This window comes from Oncorhynchus nerka, linkage group LG28 (assembly GCF_034236695.1).
Source record: "Oncorhynchus nerka isolate Pitt River linkage group LG28, Oner_Uvic_2.0, whole genome shotgun sequence".
NCBI classification, from domain to species: Eukaryota; Metazoa; Chordata; class Actinopteri; order Salmoniformes; family Salmonidae; genus Oncorhynchus; species Oncorhynchus nerka.
In genome coordinates this window covers 27,942,484-27,969,651 of record NC_088423.1, presented here as the reverse complement: position 1 = coordinate 27,969,651, position 27,168 = coordinate 27,942,484, and the positions used below count along the sequence as shown (strand labels likewise).

General features: G+C 45.6%; 1 pseudogene; it reads right to left on the bottom strand.

The window, feature by feature from the left end:
• Nucleotides 1-2,498: 2,498 nt before the first annotated feature.
• LOC115113854 (sideroflexin-1-like) lies at nucleotides 2,499-11,271 on the bottom strand (annotated as a pseudogene).
• Between the last annotated feature and the right edge of the window lie 15,897 nt (nucleotides 11,272-27,168).

Sequence of the window (27,168 nt, the reverse complement as noted above, 5' to 3'; positions counted from 1 at the left end):
TTAAGACAGGTGTCTCAAAATGTATGACCCCAACCACGGGCCACATTAAATAAGCTTGGGAGGCACATTTTGTCAGCCGGCCAGTAGTTTCAGACCCCTGGTTTTCACAACTTTGCTTTTGTTTCATGACATTAAAACAATATTATTTGGTATACACATCACAATTAATCTAAACCTGACATCATACAGATTGGGATTCATATATGTACCCGTGCCTCTTATTGCATACATTAGAACCACCATGAGTCTAGGTCTGTATGGCAGCACTATATATATATATATATGCGTTTCATAATATATATATCTTTTAGTTATTTAGTAAACACTCATCCAGAGTGATTTACAGGAGCAATTAGGGTTAAGAAACTTGCTCAAGGACACATCAGTAGATTTTTCACCTAGTCAGTCCGGGGATTCGAACCAGCGACCTTTCGGTTACTGGCCCAATGGTCTTAGCCACTAGGCTACCTGCCGAAAGACCGTGATATGGGGCAGAAACATTATGCCTAGATTCTATCTTAGATAAACCTTTCTGCTGGCATATCATTGTCATCAGTGCAACTAGGAATGTGCTTATTGAAATCTCAGTAAGGAGTGCCCACGCAGTGTCATAGCATCTCTAAAAGTTTTCTTCGTAACAAAACAGACAGGGTTACTAGGGTGAGAGGGATTGATAAGGTTATCTGGTGGGACAGTGTGTGTGTGTGTGTGTGTGTAAGTACACTTCCAAGGGCAGTGGTGAGAGAGGGAAGCTTTGCTCGTCAACTGGGTAATGTTCATTAGGGCACACTGAAGCAATAGGTTTTTACAATGATAAACAAAACCCTGGCAGACACAAAAAGGAATTTAATAGCAAGCCAGTCTATATTGTGCTCATAAACCAACTGTTGTATTTTACTACAGACTACAGTTGAGCCAATTTGAGGGAGTGGATATCTAGCAGATTCAATTGAACTATTTTCTAATTCCAAGTCATGAATGGTTTCAGTGTACACAGCTTAAAAGGGTACGATCTCAAACACAATGGAAAAAACAAATACACCTTGGGGAGAAAAAAATCTCTCTGGGATTGAAAACGAGGGGTGATCTAGTTTGGGGTGATTTGATAGAATTTGTCATTCAGTAACTTCTCCTTTCCCCCTTCTGATGACCAGGTGGCGAATCGCATCTCTGCATGTCTGGCAGACATATCAGTGTGGATGACGGATCACCACCTCAAGCTGAACCTCGGCAAGACGGAGCTGCTCTTCCTCCCGGGGAAGGACTGCCCGTTCCATGATCTCGCCATCACGGTTGACAACTCCACTGTGTCCTCCTCCCAGAGCCCTAAGAACCTTGGCGTGATCCTGGACAACACCCTGTCGTTCTCAACTAACATCAAGGCGGTGGCCTGTTCCTGTAGGTTCATGCTCTACAACATCCGCAGAGTACGACCCTGCCTCACACAGGAAGCGGCGCAGGTCCTAATCCAGGCACTTGTCATCTCCCGTCTGGATTACTGCAACTCGCTGTTGGCTGGGCTCCCTGCCTGTGCCATTAAACCCCTACAACTCATCCAGAACGCCGCAGCCCGTCTGGTGTTCAACCTTCCCAAGTTCTCTCACGTCACCCCGCTCCTCCGCTCTCTCCACTGGCTTCCAGTTGAAGCTCGCATCCGCTACAAGACCATGGTGCTTGCCTACGGAGCTGTGAGGGAACGGCACCTCAGTACCTCCAGGCTCTGATCAGGCCCTACACCCAAACAAGGGCACTGCGTTCATCCACCTCTGGCCTGCTCGCCTCCCTACCACTGAGGAAGTACAGTTCCCGCTCAGCCCAGTCAAAACTGTTCGCTGCTCTGGCCCCCCAATGGTGGAACAAACTCCCTCACGACGCCAGGACAGCGGAGTCAATCACCACCTTCCGGAGACACCTGAAACCCCACCTCTTTAAGGAATACCTAGGATAGGATAAAGTAATCCTTCTCACCCCCCCTTAAAAGATTTAGATGCACTATTGTAAAGTGGCTGCTCCACTGGATGTCATAAGGTGAATGCACCAATTTGTAAGTCGCTCTGGATAAGAGCGTCTGCTAAATGACTTAAATGTAAATGTAACATTCAGTAATTAAACACCCACAACCCCAGGGAGGATAAACCCACAAAATATAAATAAATAAAATCAAACCATAGTCTGTTTGTCAATGTAGCAGTATAAGATGTGTCACACTACGCAGTATAAGATGTGTCACACACACACACATATATATATATGTGTGTGACACATGTCATACTACGCTCGCATGCGTTTCATTACTTCGAAGAGGCTTTCTCCTCTTGTCTCCTTTCCTGCATCTATACTGAACAAAAATATAAAACACAACATGTAAAGTGTTGGTCCCATGAGCTGAAATAAAAGATCTGCAGGAATATCCACCAGAGCTGTTGACAGAGAATTGAAAAGGTCATTTCTCTACCATAAGCCACCTCCAATATAGTTCTAGCGAATTTGACAGTACGTCCAACCAGCCTCACAACCGCAGACCACGTGTAACCACGCCAGCACAGGAGCGCCACATCAGGCTTCTTCACCGGTGGGATCCTCTAAGACCAGCCACCCGGACATCTGAGGAGTTTTTCTATCTGTAATAAAGCCCTTTTGTGGGGAAAAACTAATTCTAATTGGCTGGGCCTGGCTCACCAGTGGGTGGGCCTCGCTCCCAGTCATGTGAAATCCATAGATTAGGGCCTAATTAATTTATTTCAATTGACTGAACTTTAACTCAGTAAAATTGTTTAAATTTTGCATGTTGCTTTTATATTTCAGAAACATTTGACTAGTAGGCTTTCACCAATCATTTCAGACAAGGAAGCAACTTTGTAGGACTGAGACATCAAAAATAAAACATCAAAAAATAAAACATAAAAAAGCCTAGAACATCATAAACAAACAGGTAAATAAAAAATATGCATAAATATAATATTCTCTTTGGCCTTACAGTTGTTCCCACTGAGCTGTAGTAGCAGGGTCCAACCAGCAGATGGGGATTATGCGTGGTGGGTGTTATTGTGTGGTCCTAAAGGCCTTTGTTGAAGAAGACAGTAGTAGTGTGGGGACTGCTTTGTAGTATCCTCTCCTGAAGATCTGTCTCCAGGCTGCTCACTGCCATAGAACTACAGAGAGAGGGAGAGAAAAGGGGCAAGAGAGAAAATATGGGCCAGAAACAGAGAGAGAAAAATACATTGATTATTAGAGAGTACAATCTCTATGTTAAAGAAAAGCAGATCCACTGTCTATAGCTAAGGTATGTAACATATGGCCATATTTGACCTCTTCTGTGGGAAGAGGGCACAGCACAGAGGAGTTGCAAACACCAGGCTGAAAGAGAGAAAAGGATGTTTGGTAAACAGTGCAATACAAGCAGTATGCGGAATACAATCGTGACGTGCAGTATTCAGAACATGTTATGATTAGTTTGCTTACAGCGCACGTCATTGAGAGAGGAAAATTACTCCCTTAGATACTTACAACAGACCCACCAGTCCCACCTGTACTGGGGCGTTTAGGACTGGGAACCGCTGAGGAGAAAACAGAGACAGAAAAAAATTGTGAAAGCAACTCCAAGCTGAAGCCTACGGAGCTGTGAGGGGAACGGCACCTCAGTACCTCCAGGCTCTGATCAGGCCCTACACCCAAACAAGGGCACTGCGTTCATCCACCTCTGGCCTGCTCGCCTCCCTACATCTGAGGAAGTACAGTTCCCGCTCAGCCCAGTCAAAACTGTTCGCTGCTCTGGCCCCCCAATGGTGGAACAAACTCCCTCACGACGCCAGGACAGCGGAGTCAATCACCACCTTCCGGAGACACCTGAAACCCCACCTCTTTAAGGAATACCTAGGATAGGATAAAGTAATCCTTCTCACCCCCCCCCCCTTAAAAGATTTAGATGCACTATTGTAAAGTGGCTGTTCCACTGGATGTCATAAGGTGAACGCACCAATTTGTAAGTCGCTCTGGATAAGAGCGTCTGCTAAATGACTTAAATGTCAAATGTAAGCACTTTTTTATGAAACCAACAGACAGTATATAGACATTACACTGACAGTATTGAAGAGCTTAACAAGCCTGGTCCAAGATCTGTTTGTGCTTACTCATATGGTAATTGACAAAACAGCACAAACAGATCTGGGACCAGGCTAGAGATTGTGGATCAACACAGGATATCAGACACGACAAAACACAGAAGCCTGGATTTCCACTGGTCTCTCATGACACCAACAAACAAGTAGCATATTTTACATGGCTAAACCCCACACATAGAATGACACTATTTAATTCTGTGGTTTGAACTCCAAATAGAGGGTAGGCCTAGTACAACAGTGGCTACATGCCACAGATTATCCTCCACACACACTGACTGTATGTAGTACCGGCTCCAATAAACCCACTGACTGTTGAGAGCATGATAGGCATCCATTCGTCTCTTGTAACATTACCTTCATAAAGGCTTTCTTCTCCAGGGCGTTCATTATCACAGGTGGGATAGCTGTGGACAGACCGAGAGAGAGAGAGAAAACAATGAGGACTTTCAAGATAAAATGCGTTTTTTGGCAGAAATGCCTTCTGAAACATGTTAACTTTCATGTGCCTTAAACTTGTATTCACGAATGCATGAGACTGTTTTTAGTGTCGTTTGAATGTTATTTATTTAGTGTTGTTTACATTGTTCCAAACGATAAGAAAAACAGCACCTGTTTGGCACATACAATAAGCACACAGCACTTGCTCCCTACCTTCTTTTTCTTGATCTCCAGTATTTTCCACAACTTGCCAAATGTATTCCACATGTCTTACTTCCCCATTACCTCCCGAGCAAGCAGTAAACATTCCCCCCTTTCGAGTTTATTTGTCACGTTCTCGGCATTCATTTTGCGGTCACGTGTTAGTGTTCAGAGTTTGTTATAACCAATTTATTGATCGCTATAAATCAGGCCCTATTGGTCACGTGCATGCGATGCATACATGTGTCACCTAAAGAGAGCAAGGGATGAGGGAATGTTTTTCCTACACAAAAGAGGGATTTCTGTAACAAAACTTGTCAGAAATGGCTGTAATTATGTTGCAGCTTCAGCAACATGGACAGCGCGATTAACACTGTTGATTTTCTGTGGTATTGAGGAGAGTGAGGAAGGAGTGCTAGTCACAAAGTCAATCGCTGTAATTTGTGCCGCAGCAGGGAGGAGAGAGACACAACGTAACTAGTCAGTCACTCAATGTAAAATATATTATATTTTTTACTGAGCCCGGCCCTGCACAATCAAATCAATTGCCGTCGCACTCCCTCGAGTCATTTGTGTGTCTTCATTATTTAATCAAACAGAGAGCTTAAAGCATCAGACAAGCTCAGTGCATATAGCTGATTTGAATAAAATATGGAAAAATACACCATTTAAAATGTGACCAATCGATTGTTCGAGAAAGATGACTCTCGGTTGCATTGAACGTTGATAATGTGTTGATTCAATCACAAATCCCACAGTAAAGGGAAACGCTGATAGTGTTAACTAAGGGGGAAAAATCTGAACTTCACTCAACTTTCTAATCTCGTGCTTCTCTGCGTGGGCTCACATTTCTTCTGCGCGGCAGTCCTGGGGCACACCCGCAGCTTAGAGGGAACATTGGTTGTGGTGTCTTTAAATTCTAGCTCACCTCTGCCTCATGAAGGGGATGTTGATACAGTTGGCAGCCGCTACAGCAAAGAAAGGGACGCTGGGGAGTTTGTTTCAATGCTGATTTTTCATGGAGCTAAAATGTAAAGCGAAGTGTAAATCAACTTGAACTAAGATGATCCTTAGACAGTCCCGTACCTTGGCTAGAGACTTGAGTCCCAGGGCTGTGACTACAGCTCCTGTGGTGGCACTGATGTACGCTGCAGCCAGCTGACTGAGAAAACATAGGGGCGCACATTTACATCTTAGCATCTTACTAAAACTATTTACTGAGCCTCAATAATGTTCCTGTTCCAAGCATTTACCAGAATCTAGTCTTATCTAATACGCAGATAGAGGTCTCAAGTCACAATGCACATGGTCACAATGCATACGGAATACATGCATTCAAATCATAAGCAATATTTATTGCAAAACTTGACAAGTCAGGCAGACATGACGATGTACAGTTCAGGAATCTCTCCACAGTAATAATGATTTAAAATGGTCCCCAGTCTTTACATGCTCTTTCCATATAAACTGAGAAGCACCAGCATTGCTTGTTCTCATTCCGCATGTGTCCTGGTTAAGTAGGTGCATATAAATAGTCTAAAGTGGCACCCTTTCCATGTCTCCTTCCCTTTATCTACGCTGATCTGAAATAACTAAACAAGTGAAATCTTCTGATAGTGGAAACCCATGTTGCTTTCACCGATCATGCATTTTCAGATCGATACACAAGAAAGAGAGAAAGCCACTTTAGACTGTTGAGATGCAGCCCGGATTTGTAAAGTATTAAACATATCAGAGCTTTCAGTTCTGCCTTTTAGATCACAATGCATGAGATTACATGAACAGGGGAGACATGATCCTAGATCAGCACTCTTACCCTGAAGCGCTTGATGCATATGGCCCCAGACCAGACACATGTACGCTAATGCCTTGCTTCCTATATCTACTGCAGACAGTGAAGCAGAATTACAGCTACAGCCTTTCAGGTGGAATGGAGGAGCATGCTGAACTAAAGTGGGTTATTATACCGCTGTAAGGGGAATGTAGTGGACTGGCTAGCCTCTGCTTTGCCCTGCATGACATGAGGCCCCCATACAGAGCTAGGCTAGGGGTGCACCTCAATAGTCTACTATGGTCTTCTCTCCTTGTATCTTTTCCTTCATCTGCACCGATGGAGAAAGAGAAGACCGGTGAAAGCAACAGCGGGGAAATGTTATGGGGATTTGCTCACCACCTATCCATGTCCTTTCAGATCAGTACTGATGAAGGAAAGCAGATGAGGAGAGGAAGATCAAATCCAATTTTATTTGTCACATACACATGGTTAGCAGATGTTAGTGCGAGCGTAGCGAAATGCTTGTGCTTCTAGTTCCGACAATGCATTAATAACCAACAAGTAATCGAGCTAACAATTCCAAAACTATTACCTTATAGACACAAGTGTAAGGGGATAAAGAATATGTACATAAAGATATATGAATGAGTGATGGTACAGAGCGGCATAGGCAAGATACAGTAGATGGTATTGAGTGCAGTATATACATATGAGATGAGTATGTAAACAAAGTGGCATAGTTAGTGGCTAGTGATACATGTATTACATAAGGATGCAGTAGATGATATAGAGTACAGTATATACGTATACATATGAGATGAATACTGTAGGGTATGTAAACATTATATTAGGTAGCATTGTTTAAAGTGGCTAGTGATATATTTTACATAATTTCCCATCAATTCCCATTATTAAAGTGGCTGGAGTTGAGTCAGTGTGTTGGCAGCAGCCACTCAATGTTAGTGGTGGCTGTTTAACAGTCTGATGGCCTTGAGATAGAAGCTGTTTTTCAGTCTCTCGGTCCCAGCTTTGATGCACCTGTACTGACCTCGCCTTCTGGATGATAGCGGGGTGAAACAGGCAGTGGCTCGGGTGGTTGCTGTCCTTGATGATCTTTATGGCCTTCCTGTGACATCGGGTGGTGTAGGTGTCCTGGAGGGCAGGTAGTTTGCCCCCGGTGATGCGTTGTGCAGACCTCACTACCCTCTGGAGAGCCTTACGGTTGTGGGCGGAGCAGTTGCCGTACCAGGCGGTGATACAGCCCGACAGGATGCTCTCGATTGTGCATCTGTAGAAGTTTGTGAGTGCTTTTGGAGACAAGCCGAATTTCTTCAGCCTCCTGAGGTTGAAGAGGCGCTGCTGCGCCTTCTTCACGATGCTGTCTGTGTGGGTGGACCAATTCAGTTTGTCTGTGATGTGTACGCCGAGGATACAGTAGCTAAGGCTATGAGATGCACCATAGTACTAGCCAGTTACAGGTACTGTATGGCTGGTTTAGTAATGTGGTTGTGGTGTAAGTGGTCCCAGTCCCTACTTGGTGGTGAGGGCAGCGTCTCCACTGCGGTTGCTGTAGTTGACCACAGCGTTAAAAGACTGGTTCACCCACTGCCAGAACACAACGGCTGGAGTCGTCCTGGAGGAGTAGAGGTTCAAGAGAGGTGAGAAGAGAGGAGGGGAGGAAAGAGGGTCAAAAGGGGTGAGGGGAGGAGAGAAGGTGAGAGATGTTAAAGGGATTACAGAAAGGGGAGATAAAAGGGAGGGGATATGGAAAGGCAAAATTATGTAAAAATGGGAGAGAAGGGTAGGGAAAAGGGAAAGATGAGAGAAGAAGGACAAGGAAAGTGAGAATAAGCATGAATAATTTCTGATATTTCATTGAGGCAGATTGTTTGAATTTCTCCTAGAAAACAAAGCTAAATCATGACTTGTAAAACAGCTAAAAATGTAACTTTCCACTTCCGTGCAATGTTTACATAATGGTGTTACAGTGAGACTTAAAAAAAATATAACCTTTATTTTAGTAGGGAAATCCCATTGAGACCAAGGTTTCTTTTTCAAGGGAGCCTTGCATGTACACATATCATACAAATACAATGCATAAAAACATAAAATAGTTATAAGCAATTCAAGAAAAGCAGTCACTTTCCTAAACATGGAGGTCTTCCATCAACAACCTGAACTGCCCTAGAGATAACAGCCTCAAGGTGCAGAGCGCTCTACAGAAAATTTCATACGGGCTGCAAAAACACAGAATGCAGATTGACCTAATTCCGTGGTAAAACAGGATTTAGCTGCAGTATGCTACTCTGGTCTTGCCCTCTGAGCGGGAATGTTAAGGGTGAGTTATTCAGAACTATCCATGTCATCCACAATAGCTGTGTCCTGACTAAGTGAGTAAAATGACAATTTTAACATGCTGAATTTATATCACATAATCTATGCATTTCTCTCAAACAATTTCACCATCTGATATTTTGGGATTGTTTTTTACCTGTTCTGTATGTTATGCTACACACAAATTGTATTTAACATGTATTAAATTGAAAACGGAATACACCCTAGTAGCTGTACCTGTAGAATGTGAGCATGCAGCCAGTGATGGTCATGTTCATGGGGACCTGGGCAGACATGCGTCCCACCACCACCATCTTTTCGCCAGTGTCAGGGTGGAAGGCAGAGTCATAGATGTACTTGGTTCTCCACAGCTCATCTTCTGTCAGACCTGGCTTCACCACTCCTAACCTGGACACAAGTACATCAAACTCTTTAAACAATTAATGAATGAATGATTGACACAAATTCAGCATAAAGCATAATATAAGTACATCCGTTGTTTTAAAGGAATGTGCCCATTTCTGCATTTGTTCATAACAAAGACACAGCTTAGTCTTACATATTTATTTTTGTGTTTTCAGTTCATTTCTGGTGTAAGGAAGAAACCAGTAGGCCAGATGTTCCAGCCTACAGGCCAAGCCTAATTAGTTGTTTGTCTGTCAAATGTTGTGTGTTTCTTTCTCTTATTATGCCGCGGGGGGGAGGATCAGGTTATGACGACAGCTAGCTAACTTCTTGAACTTTTCAGTTCAGAGACACTGCTATAGATTGTTTCTGTGCTCATACATGTCGAGCCACAGAATCAATAGATTTTTGGTTTGATGCTTCCAATAATGTAAAGGAATTCCTTCCCAGGCACCACACACCCCATCGTACAGAGAGAGGAGTAATGCAGTAGCTTTCCAAGGTATCATCATTTTCCTTCCCAGGACCTCACCCCTCCTCCATTTATACCTGTTAATTTTCCAGTGACCCATGTGTTCTCAGCATCTCACTTGACAGCAGTTCCACCCACCCGTTCCGCCACATTATCCTCACCCATCCTTCCCTCTCCTCCCACCGTACCTGTATTTCTCCACAGTAACCCGTGCATCCTCCAGGGTCTCAGAGGACTTCAGAATGTTCCTGGGGTCAGTGACGAAGAAGAAGTGCTGGGCGCGGCCCATGAATGTGCTCTGGTCCCATCGTGGCTCCTTGATGTTAATGTCCAGGGACAGATCTCCAGACATCCTTGTTTTACTTTGGGACCGGTTAACAGAAACATATGTTAGTTAGGCATGGGTTTAATTGTCAACAAATTCAACATATTTCAAAAGAGAAGTCCTTCTCCCCAGCTAGGCCTAAGCCTTGATACCTCTCCGATTCATTTATAGCTCTCACTCTTTCTCTGTGGCCAAAACAATCCTAGTGATTGGAGGGGCCTACTGCACCTATAGTCTCCTCCTCAAAATCCTAATACAGGAGTGTTGAATACAAAAAGTCAGGCCTTATCTAAATTCTCTGACAAATTAGCTTGCTCCTAAATGCATCAGAATTATTAGTCTAAACATTATTGAAGGGAATTACATTGGCATTCTGAACCTTCTTTTAGCATTTTAGGCGTTAATTCAATCTGAATTAAAAAGATGACCAGTCCAGCACACAGTCTGCAAATAGGTTACTGGCTGTCTTTTACATGCACATCTAGGCTATGCATCATCTGACCAAGGCTACATCAGAGCCTTGCAGTACAACAATAAACAAACTGAGGAATGAAAAGCCTAGCTTTCAGCCACTAGAGTTATCATGATGTTTGGTTTCCTAGGTTAGTCAGATGATAAACAGAGGTCTTTCTAGCTGAATGGTCTATCTGCAGACCACATTTACTACATGCCATGCCCACTACATGTCACTTAATACATGCCGTGCCCACTGCCATTGAGGCTACAAGCTTGCTAGGACACTGGCACAGTGTCCTTCACTCCCACCTGCCGAGTACTGCTTTCACGCAGTTATTTTAACGTTATGGCGAGGGTAATCACTACCCAGTATAGCCCTTGATCATGACACTCAGTTCCATTGCATTACACATTGGATGAAGGTGTCGGGGTAGCTTTGTTAAGAGGCCAGACACTCAATCTGGACATTAAGACTCGTGGCTTGTGGTATGGTTTTGGAAGCATTAGGACCTTATTTTTCATATCAGTGCGAAATTATTTTTTTAAAGTAAAATTGATACACGCCTTGATAGGGTTAGGGTAATGTTCCCACACGGCCATATCTATAGAGTGCATTCGGAAAGTATTCAGACCCCTTCCCTTTATCCACATCGTTACGTTACAGCCTTATTCTAAAATGGATTAAATTACCCGCCCCTCCTTAATCTACACACAATACCCATAATGACAAAAGCAAAAAGTGTTTTTTAGAAATGTAATACAAATAACCAGAAATACCTTATTTACATAAGTATCAGACGCTTTGCTATGAGACTTGTGCATCCTGTTTCCATTGATCATCCTTAAGACGTTTCTATAACTTGGAGTCCACCTGTGGGAAATTCAATTGATTGGACATGATTTGGAAAGGCACACACCTGTCTTTATAAGGTCCCACTGTTGACAGTGCATGTCAGAGCAAAAACCAAGGCACAAGGTTGAAGGAAATTGCCCGTAACGCTGAGAGACAAGATTGTGTCGAGGCACAGATCTGGGAAAGGTTACCAAAAATGTCTGTAGCACTGAAGGTCCCCAAGAACACAGTGGCCTCCATCATTCTTAAATGAAAGAAGTTTGGAACCACCAACACTCTTCCTAGAGCTGGCCGCCTGGCCAAACTGAGCAATCGGGAGAGAAGGGCCTTGGTCAGGGAAGTGACCAAGAACCCGATGGTCACTCTGACAGAGCTCTAGAGTTCCTCTTTGGAGATGGAAGAACCCTCCAGAAGGATAACCATCTCTGCAGCACTCCATGGCAGATGACAGCCTACTTGGAGTATGCTAAAAGGTACCTAAAGGACTCTCAGACAATGAGAAATAAGATACTCTGGACTGATGAGCCCGGACTTGTCTTGAACCCAATCGAACATCTCTGGAGAGACCTGAAAATAGTTGTGCAACAGAACGTTAGCGTCTTCCGTTAGCTCGAGGTAGCTACACATTTACAACATGTAAAACACTGCCAATAAAATCACCAAAACATACCTAGTTTCAATGTCAAGCTGTGCTCACTCTACACACCTTGCAGAGACTTGAAAAACAATTACTTATTCTTTGGGATTTCGTTGGCGGATCCCATCCAACTTTTAGGTGCATACACCACCACCTACTGTACGGGTGTGTGAGTACATTCACGGCCTACCTAATTATATTATTTGATACAATATTATAAAAACTGGGCACCGAATGCTGATTGGCTGACAGCTGTGGTATATCAGACCGTATACCACGGGTATGACAAAACATTTATTTTCACTGCTCGAATCACGTTGGTAACCAGTTTATAATGGCAATAAGGCACTGAGGGTTGTGGTATATGGCCAATATACCACAGCTAAGGGCTGTATCCAGGCACTCCGCGTTGTTGTGCTTGAGAACAACCCTTAGCCATGGTATATTGGCCATATACCACACCTCCTCGAGCCTTATTGCTTAAATAACAAATTGGGGGAAAGGAAAATTGCCCTACCACCTATTAGCCCTCTATAAAAAAAAAAACACACACACATTCCAGTATTTTACCTTATCTAGTCCTACTCCAGAAGACTAGATGAGGTAAAACACCCCCTGCAACTGTTCTGCAGTAAATCCTTGCAATCTAAAGTACTTCTCTGCCGCTGCCACCACAACCTCTATTTTCTGTGACGTTCGATCCATTTCTGCAGTACAATTAACAACCATGGCTATGAATGCTAAAAATCCCACTTTACTGAAGCACATATTATTCCTATCACTCTCTTGATCTCTGCCTACTCACAGGAATCCTCTCAGGATCCCTCACCCTGTACCCATGCGTCAGCATACGGCACTTTCTGTACTACTCTAACCCTGGCAATCTCAATCTGCCTTTCTCTCACAGGACATCTCTGATCTCCAGCCCCATGATCCCCCCCACAACTAACACACATTTTTCTCCACCGATGTGTGTTCCACACATTCCTTCATCTCATGACCATTGTGGCTGCTTCGTGTGATGTATTGTTGTCTCTACCTTCTTGCCCTTTGTGCTGTTGTTTGTGCCCAATAATGTTTGTACCATGTTTTGTGCTGCTAACATGTTGTGCTGCTGCCATGTGTTTCTAAACACTTCCGGGTTGGAGCGAGCGGTCGCATCCGAGCGCTTCGGTCTGCAGGTAGTATAACTTTTCATTACATTTCATTACATTCATTTCATTATAGTACAACGGTTTGATTTGTCTAATCTTAGCAATTTCTTCTTAGCTAGCTACATAGCCGTCTTTGTATCAAAGATAATTGCATAATTATCGTATTTCGTCATCCTAACGTAGTCTACACTGCTATCTGCCCAGCAGCTAGCCAGCTAGCCAGCTAGCAAACGTCCACCGTCTTCCGAATACCAGCACTGTAAAAAACTATTACACTCAACTGAACGACTTGATTAGTGTAGTGTTAGCTAGCTACATAGTTGTCTTTGCTGTCTTCGTATCCAAGATAATTGTGTAGTTTAGAGTGTGTAGTCTTAGAGTGATTATCTTAATTTACAGAGGTTAGCTAGCCAGCTATTTGTCGTCCTTAACGTAGGAGACACTGCTAGCTAGCCAACAGCTAGCCAACGTCTACCGAATAGAACTTCCTCACTCAACAACCCGGTCGCATTCGCTCCACAGGTAGTATCACATTTTCATTTCATTTCATTACAGTACAACGGTTTGATTTGTTTGATCGTAGCTAGCTACATAGCTAGCTACATAGCAAATCTTTGTATCAAAGATAATTGTGTAGTCTAGAGCGATTTTCTAGGTTAGCTAGCCAGCTATTGTCGTTCTTTTAACGCAACGTAACGTAATCAACACTGCTAGCTAGCCAGCTAGCCCCCGAATAGCAGCACTGTTGAAACTATCACACTCAACGGAACGACTTGATTAGTGTAGTGCCAACAACGCAGCCACTGCCAGCTAGCCTACAAAGTCAACAACGCAGCCACTGCCAGCTAGCCTACTTCAGCAGTACTGTATCATTTTAATCATTTTAGTCAATAAGATTCTTGCTACGTAAGCTTAACTTTCTGAACATTCGAGACGTGTAGTCCACTTGTCATTCCATCTCCTTTGCATTAGCGTAGCCTCTTCTGTAGCCTGTCAACTATGTGTCTGTCTATCCCTGTTCTCTCCTCTCTGCACAGACCTAATCTGGTGGTCCCAGCGCGCACGACCCACGTGGAGTTCCAGGTCTCCGGTAGCCTCTGGAACTGCCGATCTGCGGCCAACAAGGCAGAGTTCATCTCAGCCTATGCCTCCCTCCAGTCCCTCGACTTCTTGGCACTGACGGAAACATGGATCACCACAGATAACACTGCTACTCCTACTGCTCTCTCTTCGTCCGCCCACGTGTTCTCGCACACCCCGAGAGCTTCTGGTCAGCGGGGTGGTGGCACCGGCATCCTCATCTCTCCCAAGTGGTCATTCTCTCTTTCTCCCCTTACCCATCTGTCTATCGCCTCCTTTGAATTCCATGCTGTCACAGTTACCAGCCCTTTCAAGCTTAACATCCTTATCATTTATCGCCCTCCAGGTTCCCTCGGAGAGTTCATCAATGAGCTTGATGCCTTGATAAGCTCCTTTCCTGAGGACGGCTCACCTCTCACAGTTCTGGGCGACTTTAACCTCCCCACGTCTACCTTTGACTCATTCCTCTCTGCCTCCTTCTTTCCACTCCTCTCCTCTTTTGACCTCACCCTCTCACCTTCCCCCCCTACTCACAAGGCAGGCAATACGCTCGACCTCATCTTTACTAGATGCTCTTCTTCCACTAACCTCACTGCAACTCCCCTCCAAGTCTCCGACCACTACCTTGTATCCTTTTCCCTCTCGCTCTCATCCAACACTTCCCACACTGCCCCTACTCGGATGGTATCGCGCCGTCCCAACCTTCGCTCTCTCTCCCCCGCTACTCTCTCCTCTTCCATCCTATCATCTCTTCCCTCTGCTCAAACCTTATCCAACCTATCTCCTGATTCTGCCTCCTCAACCCTCCTCTCCTCCCTTTCTGCATCATTTGACTCTCTATGTCCCCTATCCTCCAGGCCGGCTCGGTCCTCCCCTCCCGCTCCGTGGCTCGACGACTCATTGCGAGCTCACAGAACAGGGCTCCGGGCAGCCGAGCGGAAATGGAGGAAAACTCGCCTCCCTGCGGACCTGGCATCCTTTCACTCCCTCCTCTCTACATTTTCCTCTTCTGTCTCTGCTGCTAAAGCCACTTTCTACCACTCTAAATTCCAAGCATCTGCCTCTAACCCTAGGAAGCTCTTTGCCACCTTCTCCTCCCTCCTGAATCCTCCTCCCCCTCCCCCCTCCTCCTCTCTGCAGATGACTTCGTCAACCATTTTGAAAAGAAGGTCGACGACATCCGATCCTCGTTTGCTAAGTCAAACGACACCGCTGGTTCTGCTCACACTGCCCTACCCTGTGCTCTGACCTCTTTCTCCCTCTCTCTCCAGATGAAATCTCGCGTCTTGTGACGGCCGGCCGCCCAACAACCTGCCAGCTTGACCCTATCCCCTCCTCTCTTCTCCAGACCATTTCCGGAGACCTTCTCCCTTACCTCACCTCGCTCATCAACTCATCCCTGACCGCTGGCTACGTCCCTTCCGTCTTCAAGAGAGCGAGAGTTGCACCTTCTGAAAAAACCTACACTCGATCCCTCCGATGTCAACAACTACAGACCAGTATCCCTTCTTTCTTTTCTCTCCAAAACTCTTGAACGTGCCGTCCTTGGCCAGCTCTCCCGCTATCTCTCTCAGAATGACCTTCTTGATCCAAATCAGTCAGGTTTCAAGACTAGTCATTCAACTGAGACTGCTCTTCTCTGTATCACGGAGGCGCTCCGCACTGCTAAAGCTAACTCTCTCTCCTCTGCTCTCATCCTTCTAGACCTATCGGCTGCCTTCGATACTGTGAACCATCAGATCCTCCTCTCCACCCTCTCCGAGTTGGGCATCTCCGGCGCGGCCCACGCTTGGATTGCGTCCTACCTGACAGGTCGCTCCTACCAGGTGGCGTGGCAAGAATCTGTCTCCTCACCACGCGCTCTCACCACTGGCGTCCCCCAGGGCTCTGTTCTAGGCCCTCTCCTATTCTCGCTATACACCAAGTCACTTGGCTCTGTCATAACCTCACATGGTCTCTCCTATCATTGCTATGCAGACGACACACAATTAATCTTCTCCTTTCCCCTTCTGATGACCAGGTGGCGAATCGCATCTCTGCATGTCTGGCAGACATATCAGTGTGGATGACGGATCACCACCTCAAGCTGAACCTCGGCAAGACGGAGCTGCTCTTCCTCCCGGGGAAGGACTGCCCGTTCCATGATCTCGCCATCACGGTTGACAACTCCATTGTGTCCTCCTCCCAGAGCGCTAAGAACCTTGGCGTGATCCTGGACAACACCCTGTCGTTCTCAACTAACATCAAGGCGGTGGCCCGTTCCTGTAGGTTCATGCTCTACAACATCCGCAGAGTACGACCCTGCCTCACACAGGAAGCGGCGCAGGTCCTAATCCAGGCACTTGTCATCTCCCGTCTGGATTACTGCAACTCGCTGTTGGCTGGGCTCCCTGCCTGTGCCATTAAACCCCTACAACTCATCCAGAACGCCGCAGCCCGTCTGGTGTTCAACCTTCCCAAGTTCTCTCACGTCACCCCGCTCCTCCGCTCTCTCCACTGGCTTCCAGTTGAAGCTCGCATCCGCTACAAGACCATGGTGCTTGCCTACTTAGCTGTGAGGGGAACGGCACCTCAGTACCTCCAGGCTCTGATCAGGCCCTACACCCAAACAAGGGCACTGCGTTCATCCACCTCTGGCCTGCTCGCCTCCCTACCACTGAGGAAGTACAGTTCCCGCGCAGCCCAGTCAAAACTGTTCGCTGCTCTGGCCCCCCAATGGTGGAACAAACTCCCTCACGACGCCAGGACAGCGGAGTCAATCACCACCTTCCGGAGACACCTGAAACCCTACCTCTTTCAGGAATACCTAGGATAGGATAAAGTATCCTTCTCACCCCCCTTAAAAGATTTAGATGCACTATTGTAAAGTGGCTGTTCCACTGGATGTCTTAAGGTGAACGCACCAATTTGTAAGTCGCTCTGGATAAGAGCGTCTGCTAAATGACTTAAATGTAAATGTAAATGTTTCTACCATATTGTTTTGCTACCATGCTGTTTTCACGTGTTGCTGCCATGCTACGTCGTCTTAGGTCTCTCTTTATGTAGCGTTGTGGTGTCTCTCTTGTCGTGATGTGTGTTTTGTCCTATATTTTATTTAGTATTTTTAATCCCAGGCCCCATCCCCACAGGATGCCTTTTGCATTCTGGTAGGCCATCATTGTAAATGAGAATTTGTTCTTAACTGACTTAACTACATTTAAAAAATGCCCTCCTGCACACCTAGACATCTCCCTCTTACACACTGCTGCATTATGCCCATAACCTTGACACCTAAAACACCATAATATTTTCACAACATAAACTCTCACGGGATACCTGACACTTCCTACCTTGACCTTATCTGCTAAAAACTCTGCATCAAAACGCAGCATGACATATAATTTCTTCTCCGTTTCCCCACCGTATCTACATCTCACCAAACAGCGATGTCACAGACATCGGGAATCTTCACTTTCAACTGCTCCTCAACACTTCATGCCACCCCTGTTATTACACCTTTCAACGGCGTCCTGCTCCGGAGAGCAAAGTACTAATCTCGTAATCCGGAACGCCCACTCCCTCTGGGTTGAGGAAACACAAACAAAATAGAGTCCACTCGAGTTACCTAACCCAACAGTCCCCAACCTCTCCTCCACCCAACCTGACACCACATATGTATCAACCAAAAAGCACAGATACATTCTCTCAACAAATCTCACTCCTACTGTGCCAAAATCATCCTTATCATCCTTGGGACGAGACCTGAACTCAGCAGTCCTCACCGCAGGTACTTCACTCTCAACAAGTTCCATCTCTGATCTACTGGAGCACGTATTCCTGTTTTTGCACTTGACTTCCCCCACTCCATGTTTATTCCTAATATGCTCCACTTTCTTCCTTATTTCCTTCCATACTCATCCGTAAGCATTTAGCTTCTTTCTCCTACTTCTTCTTCCGTGGGTTTTATGGCAGACTACAACCCAAAAAGGTGTATTACCACCACCAACTGGACAGGTTTGGAAAAAAAAGATCAAAATAACACCCATACAAAATAGAGGAAACTAACTTAATCCACCCACAATAAAAATTTAAAAAACACATTGTCAAAACCGAAAACCCCCAAACTCCCACTTCTTTCAAATGTCCATACAGTATCTCCCTTCTCAGGCTCTATGACTAGAGAGGTTGTACAGCTTGTGACAATACTCCATGCAACTCCTCTGCTGAGAAGTCTTTCAGTCCCAGGAACCATTCCACCACATCCACAATATCTATTTCCCTGGACTTCCTCTCCACCTTGGCAGTGCCATTAATCACCATAGAAATGAAGGCCACAAAGTCCACCTTATAACCTTTAACATATCTGGGTCCTGCTGTTGAACAGCAACCCCTACAGCCTTCAGTGAAGGCCTATCCACCACCATGGACTCTTCAGGAGCACCATTCGAACCCTTTTAACTGCATATGAAATGCTCTCAAAAGCCCTGATATTAGCCACCTCATTCTCTTTCACCCTTGTTGGGCATTCCAAAGATGTGGCTTCATGGTTCACACCACAATTGCAACATGTCACATTTTCATAACTTCTAAAACACATGATATGATCTTTTCCACAAATTGAACATCTTGGCTTCTCCCTTCTGCAAACACTTGAAACATGTCCAAAAGCTTTACAATGATCACACTGCATTGGTCTTGGAACAAATGCTCTGAGTTTATACACTGCTCAAAAAAATCAAGGGAACACTAAAATAACACATCCTAGATCTGAATGAATGAAATATTCTTATTAAATACTTTTTTCTTTACATAGTTGAATGTGCTGACAACAAAATCACACAAAAATGATCAATGGAAATCAAATTTATCAACTCATGGAGGTCTGGATTTGGAGTCACACTCAAAATTAAAGTGGAAAACCACACTACAGGCTGATCCAACTTTGATGTAATGTCCTTAAAACAAGTCAAAATTAGGCTCAGTAGTGTGTGTGGCCTCCACGTGCCTGTATGACCTCCCTACAATGCCTGGGCATGCTCCTGATGAGGTGGCGGATGGTCTCCTGAGGGATCTCCTCCCAGACCTGGACTAAAGCATCCGCCAACTCCTGGACAGTCTGTGGTGCAACGTGGCGTTGGTGGATGGATTCGAGACATGATGTCTCAGATGTGCTCAATTGGATTCAGGTCTGGGGAACGGGCGGGCCAGTCCATAGCATCAGTGCCTTCCTCTTGCAGGAACTGCTGACACAATCCAGCCACATGAGGTCTAGCATTGTGCATTAGGAGGAACCCAGGGCCAACCGCATCAGCATATGGTCTCACAAGGGGTCTGAGGATCTCATCTCGGTATCTAATGGCAGTCAGGCTACCTCTGGCGACCCACCGCCAAACCGGTCATGCTGGAGGATGTTGCAGGCAGCAGAACGTTCTCCACGGCGTCTCCAGACTCTGTCACATGCTCAGTGTAAACCTGCTTTCATCTGTGAAGAGCACAGGGCGCCAGTGGCCAATTTGCCAATCTTGGTGTTCTCCCCCACCTGTGGACGTCGGGCCCTCATGGAGTCCGTTTTTGACCGTTTGAGCAGACACATGCACATTTGTGGCCTGCTGGAGGTCATTTTGCAGGTCTCTGGCCGTGCTCCTCCTGCTCCTCCTTGCACAAAGGCGGAGGTAGCGGTCCTGCTGCTGGGTTGTTGCCCTCCTACGGCCTCCTCCACGTCTCCTGATGTACTGGCCTGTCTCCTGGTAGCGCCTCCATGCTCTGGACACTACGCTGACAGACACAGCAAACCGTCTTGCCACAGCTCGCATTGATGTCCCATCCTGGATGAGCTGCACTACCTGAGCCACTTGTGTGGGTTGTAGACTCCGTCTCATGCTACCACTAGAGTGAAAGCACCACCAGCATTCAAAAGTGACCAAAACATCAGCCAGGAAGCATAGGAACTGAGAAGTGGTCTGGTCACCACCTGCAGAACCACTCCTTTATTGGGGGTGTCTTGCGAATTGCCTATAATTTCCACCCGTTGTCTATTCCATTTGCACAACAGCATGTGCAATGTATTGTCAATCAGTGTTGCTTCCTAAGTGGACAGTTTGATTTCACAGAAGTGTGATTGACTTGGAGTTACATTGTGTTGTTTAAGTGTTCCCTTTATTTTTTTGAGCAGTGTATATCCCATCTGCACTTTAGTAAGGAGAGACTCCAAATAAAAAAATAACAGATAAGACTCTTCACTTTTTCTTTAATTCACCACATGATTCATCCGAGGAGCATCAATCACTTCAGGAATATTTTTCATCTCTACCTCATCGACTTCCCACGAAGGTCCTTCTTTGGTATAATGGTGTTCGCAACCATTTATATGTGCATTCCGCCAGCTACTGTGCGAATGGATAATAATTACTCCCGCATAATTATTGTAATGACCTGACTAGATCATAAAGGAACAATTGTCCAAACTGAGGCTTGAAGTTTACGAATTGACGGTTTATTAACCCAACTTTACACAGGCTACTGTTTGGCCGTAGCCCACGCCAAATAAATGAAAGATATACTTCCGGCGCCGACAGAGATGGCCGCCTCGCTTCGCGTTCCTAGGAAACTATGCAGTTTTTTGTTTTTTTTACGTGTTATTTCTTACATTAGTACCCCAGGTCATCTTAGGTTTCATTACATACAGTCGAGAAGAACTACTGAATATAAGATCAGCGTCAACTCACCATCAGTACGACCAAGAATATGTTTTTCGCGACGCGGATCCTGTGTTCTGCCTTTCAAACAGGACAACGGAATGGATCCCATGCAGCGACCCAAAAAAACGACTCCGAAAAAGAGGGAAACGAGGCGGTCTTCTGGTCAGACTCCGGAGACGGGCACATCGTGCACCACTCCCTAGCATTCTTCTCGCCAATGTCCAGTCTCTTGACAACAAGGTTGATGAAATCCGAGCAAGGGTAGCATTCCAGAGGGACATCAGAGACTGTAACGTTCTTTGCTTCACGGAAACATGGCTCACTGGAGAGACGCTATCGGAGGCGGTGCAGCCAGCGGGTTTCTCCACGCATCGCGCCGACAGAAACAAACATCTTTCTGGTAAGAAGAGGGGCGGGGGCGTATGCCTTATGGCTAACGAGACATGGTGTGATGAAAGAAACATACAGGAACTCAAATCCTTCTGTTCACATGATTTAGAATTCCTCACAATCAAATGTCGACCACATTATCTACCAAGAGAATTCTCTTCGATTATAATCACAGCCGTATATATCCCCCCCCAAGCAGACACATCGATGGCTCTGAACGAACTTTATTTGACTCTTTGCAAACTGGAACCCATTTATCTGGAGGCTGCATTCATTGTAGCTGGGGATTTTAACAAGGCCAATCTGAAAACAAGACTCCCTAAATTTTATCAGCATATCGATTGCGCAACCAGGGGTGGAAAAACCTTGGATCATTGTTACTCTAACTTCCGCGACGCATATAAGGCCCTGCTCCGCCCTCCTTTCGGAAAAGCTGACAACGACTCCATTTTGTTGATCCCTGCCTACAGACAGAAACTAAAACAAGAGGCTCCCACGCTGTGGTCTGTCCAACGCTGGTCCGACCAAGCTGACTCCACACTCCAAGACTGCTTCCATCACGTGGACTGGGATATGTTTCGTATTGCGTCAGATAACAATATTGACGAATACGCTGATTCGGTGTGCGAGTTCATTAGAACGTGCGTTGAAGATGTCGTTCCCATAGCAACGATTAAAACATTCCCTAACCAGAAACCGTGGATTGATGGCAGCATTCGCGTGAAACTGAAAGCGCGAACCACTGCTTTTAATCAGGGCAAGGTGACTGGTAACATGACCGAATACAAACAGTGCAGCTATTCCCTCCGCAAGGCTATCAAACAAGCTAAGCGTCAGTACAGAGACAAAGTAGAATCTCAATTCAACGGCTCAGACACAAGAGGCATGTGGCAGGGTCTACAGTCAATCACGGACTACAAGAAGAAATCCAGCCCAGTCACGGACCAGGATGTCTTGCTCCCAGGCAGACTAAATAACTTTTTTTGCCCGCTTTGAGGACAATACAGTGCCACTGACACGGCCTGCAACGAAAACATGCGGACTCTCCTTCACTGCAGCCGAGGTGAGTAAGACATTTAAACGTGTTAACCCTCGCAAGGCTGCAGGTCCAGACGGCATCCCCAGCCGCGCCCTCAGAGCATGTGCAGACCAGCTGGCCGGTGTGTTTACGGACATATTCAACCAATCCCTATACCAGTCTGCTGTTCCCACATGCTTGAAGAGGGCCACCATTGTTCCTGTTCCCAAGAAAGCTAAGGTAACTGAGCTAAACGACTACCGCCCCGTAGCACTCACTTCCGTCATCATGAAGTGCTTTGAGAGACTAGTCAAGGACCATATCACCTCCACCCTACCTGACACCCTAGACCCACTCCAATTTGCTTACCGCCCAAATAGGTCCACAGACGATGCAATCTCAACCACACTGCACACTGCCCTAACCCATCTGGACAAGAGGAATACCTATGTGAGAATGCTGTTCATCGACTACAGCTCGGCATTCAACACCATAGTACCCTCCATGCTCGTCATCAAGCTCGAGACCCTGGGTCTCGACCCCGCCCTGTGCAACTGGGTACTGGATTTCCTGACGGGCCGCCCCCAGGTGGTGAGGGTAGGCAACAACATCTCCACCCCGCTGATCCTCAACACTGGGGCCCCACAAGGGTGCGTTCTGAGCCCTCTCCTGTACTCCCTGTTCACCCACGACTGCGTGGCCACGCACGCCTCCAACTCAATCATCAAGTTTGCGGACGACACAACAGTGGTAGGCTTGATTACCAACAACGACGAGACGGCCTACATCCTTATGTAATACATGTATCACTAGCCACTTTAACTATGCCACTTTGTTTACATACTCATCTCATATGTATATACTGTACTCGATACCATCTACTGTATCTTGCCTATGCTGCTCTGTACCATCACTCATTCATATATCTTTATGAACATATTCTTTATCCCCTTACACTGTGTATAAGACAGTAGTTTTGGAATTGTTAGTTAGATTACTTGTTGGTTATTACTGCATTGTCGGAACTAGAAGCACAAGCATTTCGCTACACTCGCATTAACATTTGCTAACCATGTGTATGTGACAAATAAAATTTGATTTGATTTTTGATTTGATTTGAGATAACCCACAAACCAACCGTTAGCTTCTCTTGTGAAGGCCAGATGTAAGAGAGAGAACAATGGCTAAACCTGGTCTTAACTTCCAATGCTCCATCCCCCTGCCCCAAATAAATGAAAGATAACCCACAAACCAACCGTGAGCTTCTCTTGTGAAGGCCAGATGTAAGAGAGAGAACAATGGCTAAACCTGGTCTTAACTTCCAATGCTCCATCCCCCTGCCCCAAATAAATGAAAGATAACCCACAAACCAAACGTGAGCTTCTCTTGTGAAGGCCAGATGTAAGAGAGAGAACAATGGCTAAACCTGGTCTTAACTTCCAATGCTCCATCCCCCTGCCCAACCCCCCTCCACGCCACTCCGCCAACCGCCAGGATGCTCGGCATCAGAACATTCCAGGCATTCCCGTGATTGGCAGATAGCAGGTTGATTGGCATGTCGGACCCCGCGAACACTGGTAAGTACAACACAACCCACTAATAGCCTAACACATAACACACAGCTTGTCTGTGCGGGTCTCTACATTATATATATTTTTTACATTAAAATTCCCACAACGTTAACCCATTTTGTTCCATTGTTGGACTTCACTGTTGTAAACTCATCTTTCTCACTAACTGTACTTTACGCGCTTTCAGCTTCAAACGACACTTCAGCTTCTGCCATCTCAACCTCCGTCTGTAAGCTGGCTCCCCTGCGAAACATCCTCACGATGATCTCTGATAGTGCCACACCGGTTGATGTACACAGTCCCAGTCGATCTATCCCCAGGGGTACGCGCAATGCCTTCGGGGATACTCTAAATAAAAAATGTGATATATATTTTTCTCGCCTGAGTAGCCTCGTTTCACTGCCAAAAATAAAACGAAACCACTTAGTGTTCAGCGAAATAACAACACAATGTCAAATACATGCAGCCCAGTCAAATAATCAACAACCATCACATTAACCGTTAATCTCTTGCGGGAATTCCACTAACGGTCAGTATGTAGCCAGACATCGCTGCTGCTCATTCCGTTTGCTTGAAAATTGATAAATGGTTAAAAAAGATCCCCCGTCCATAGAGACTCATACCAGCTCTACTACACCTGCACCTGTCGATGACACAAGCTGTTCTGCTTCCACGAGCACTTCCAATGCTAGCATCAGTAATTCTACATTTGTTGTTAGCCCAGCTAGCATGGACACTGAGAGTTGTGAATCTGATGCAGCCGACGAGCTACTGCCCCCTTATCTGGGAAAGCACGAACAACAGACAGGGACGTTGGACCATTGAAGAGGCGCAAATATGATGAGAACTCCATTGATTTGGGGTTCACTTATATTGGGAGTAGTGCCTTTCCTCAGCCACAGTGTGTCATATGTGCAAAAGTACTACCTCACTGAAACCTCCACTCTTGCGCAGACATTTAGAAACAAAATATGGTCATTTGAAAAATAAGCCACTGGAGTTTTTGTGAGTGAGAATTAAGACACCATTAATAAGAAGGGGCTAGAAGCGTCTTATATGGTGAGCTACCGAGTGGCGAGGACAGGCAAGTCCCATGGCACTGTAGAAGGCTTAATTCTTCCTGCAGCCGCGGATATGGCTGGGACAATGCTGGGGGAAAAGGCCAAAAACTCTACAGACAATGCCTTCATCAAACAACACTGTTTCACAACGCATCAGTGACATTGCAGATGTTTTGAAACAATTACTGCTCCGCATACAAGCCAGTGAATTCTATGCATTACAGCTGGATGAGTCAACAGACGTGGCGGCCAGGCCCAGCTCCTGGTACATGTCCATTACGTTTATGTGGGGTCAATTTTTTATTTATTTTATTTTATTTCACCTTTATTTAACCAGGTAGGCAAGTTGAGAACAAGTTCTCATTTACAATTGCGACCTGGCCAAGATAAAGCAAAGCAGTTCGACACATACAACGACACAGAGTTACACATGGAGTAGAACAAACATACAGTCAATAATACAGTAAAAAAAACAAGTCTATATACAATGTGAGCAAATTAGGTGAGAAGGGAGGTAAAGGCAAAAAAGGCCATGGTGGCAAAGTAAATACAATATAGCAAGTAAAACACTGGAATGGTAGTTTTGCAATGGAAGAATGTGCAAAGTAGAAATAAAAAGAATGGGGTGCAAAGGAGCAAAATAAATAAATTAAATACAGTTGGGAAAGAGGTAGTTGTTTGGGCTAAATTATAGGTGGGCTATGTACAGGTGCAGTAATCTGTAAGATGCTCTGACAGTTGGTGCTTAAAGCTAGTGAGGGAGATAAGTGTTTCCAATTTAAGAGATTTTTGTAGTTCGTTCCAGTCATTGGCAGCAGAGAACTGGAAGGAGAGGCGGCCAAAGAAAGAATTGGTTTTGGGGGTGACTAGAGATATACCTGCTGGAGCGTGTGCTACAGGTGGGAGATGCTATGGTGACCAGCGAGCTGAGATAAGGGGGACTTTACCTAGCAGGGTCTTGTAGATGACATGGAGCCAGTGGGTTTGGCGACGAGTATGAAGCGAGGGCCAGCCAACGAGAGCGTACAGGTCGCAATGGTGGGTAGTATATGGGGCTTTGGTGACAAAACGGATTGCACTGTGATAGACTGCATCCAATTTGTTGAGTAGGGTATTGGAGGCTATTTTGTAAATGACATCGCCAAAGTCGAGGATTGGTAGGATGGTCAATTTTACAAGGGTATGTTTGGCAGCATGAGTGAAGGATGCTTTGTTGCGAAATAGGAAGCCAATTCTAGATTTAACTTTGGATTGGAGATGTTTGATATGGGTCTGGAAGGAGAGTTTACAGTCTAACCAGACACCTAAGTATTTGTAGTTGTCCACGTATTCTAAGTCAGAGCCGTCCAGAGTAGTGATGTTGGACAGGCGGGTAGGTGCAGGTAGCGATCGGTTGAAGAGCATGCATTTAGTTTTACTTGTATTTAAGAGCAATTGGAGGCCACGGAAGGAGAGTTGTATGGCATTGAAGCTTGCCTGGAGGGTTGTTAACACAGTGTCCAAAGAAGGGCCGGAAGTATACAGAATGGTGTCGTCTGCGTAGAGGTGGATCAGAGACTCACCAGCAGCGAGAGCGACCTCATTGATGTATACAGAGAAGAGAGTCGGTCCAAGAATTGAACCCTGTGGCACCCCCATAGAGACTGCCAGAGGTCCGGACAGCAGACCCTCCGATTTGACACACTGAACCCTATCAGAGAAGTAGTTGGTGAACCAGGCGAGGCAATCATTTGAGAAACCAAGGCTGTCGAGTCTGCCGATGAGGATGTGGTGGTTGACAGAGTCGAAAGCCTTGGCCAGATCAATGAATACGGCTGCACAGTAATGTTTCTTATCGATGGCGGTTAAGATATCGTTTAGGACCTTGAGCGTGGCTGAGGTGCACCCATGACCAGCTCTGAAACCAGATTGCATAGCAGAGAAGGTATGGTGAGATTCAAAATGGTCGGTAATCTGTTTGTTGACTTGGCTTTCGAAGACCTTAGAAAGGCATGGTAGGATAGATATAGGTCTGTAGCAGTTTGGGTCAAGAGTGTCCCCCCCTTTGAAGAGGGGGATGACCGCAGCTGCCTTCCAATCTTTGGGAATCTCAGACGACACGAAAGAGAGGTTGAACAGGCTAGTAATAGGGGTGGCAACAATTTCGGCAGATAATTTTAGAAAGAAAGGGTCCAGATTGTCTAGCCCGGCTGATTTGTAGG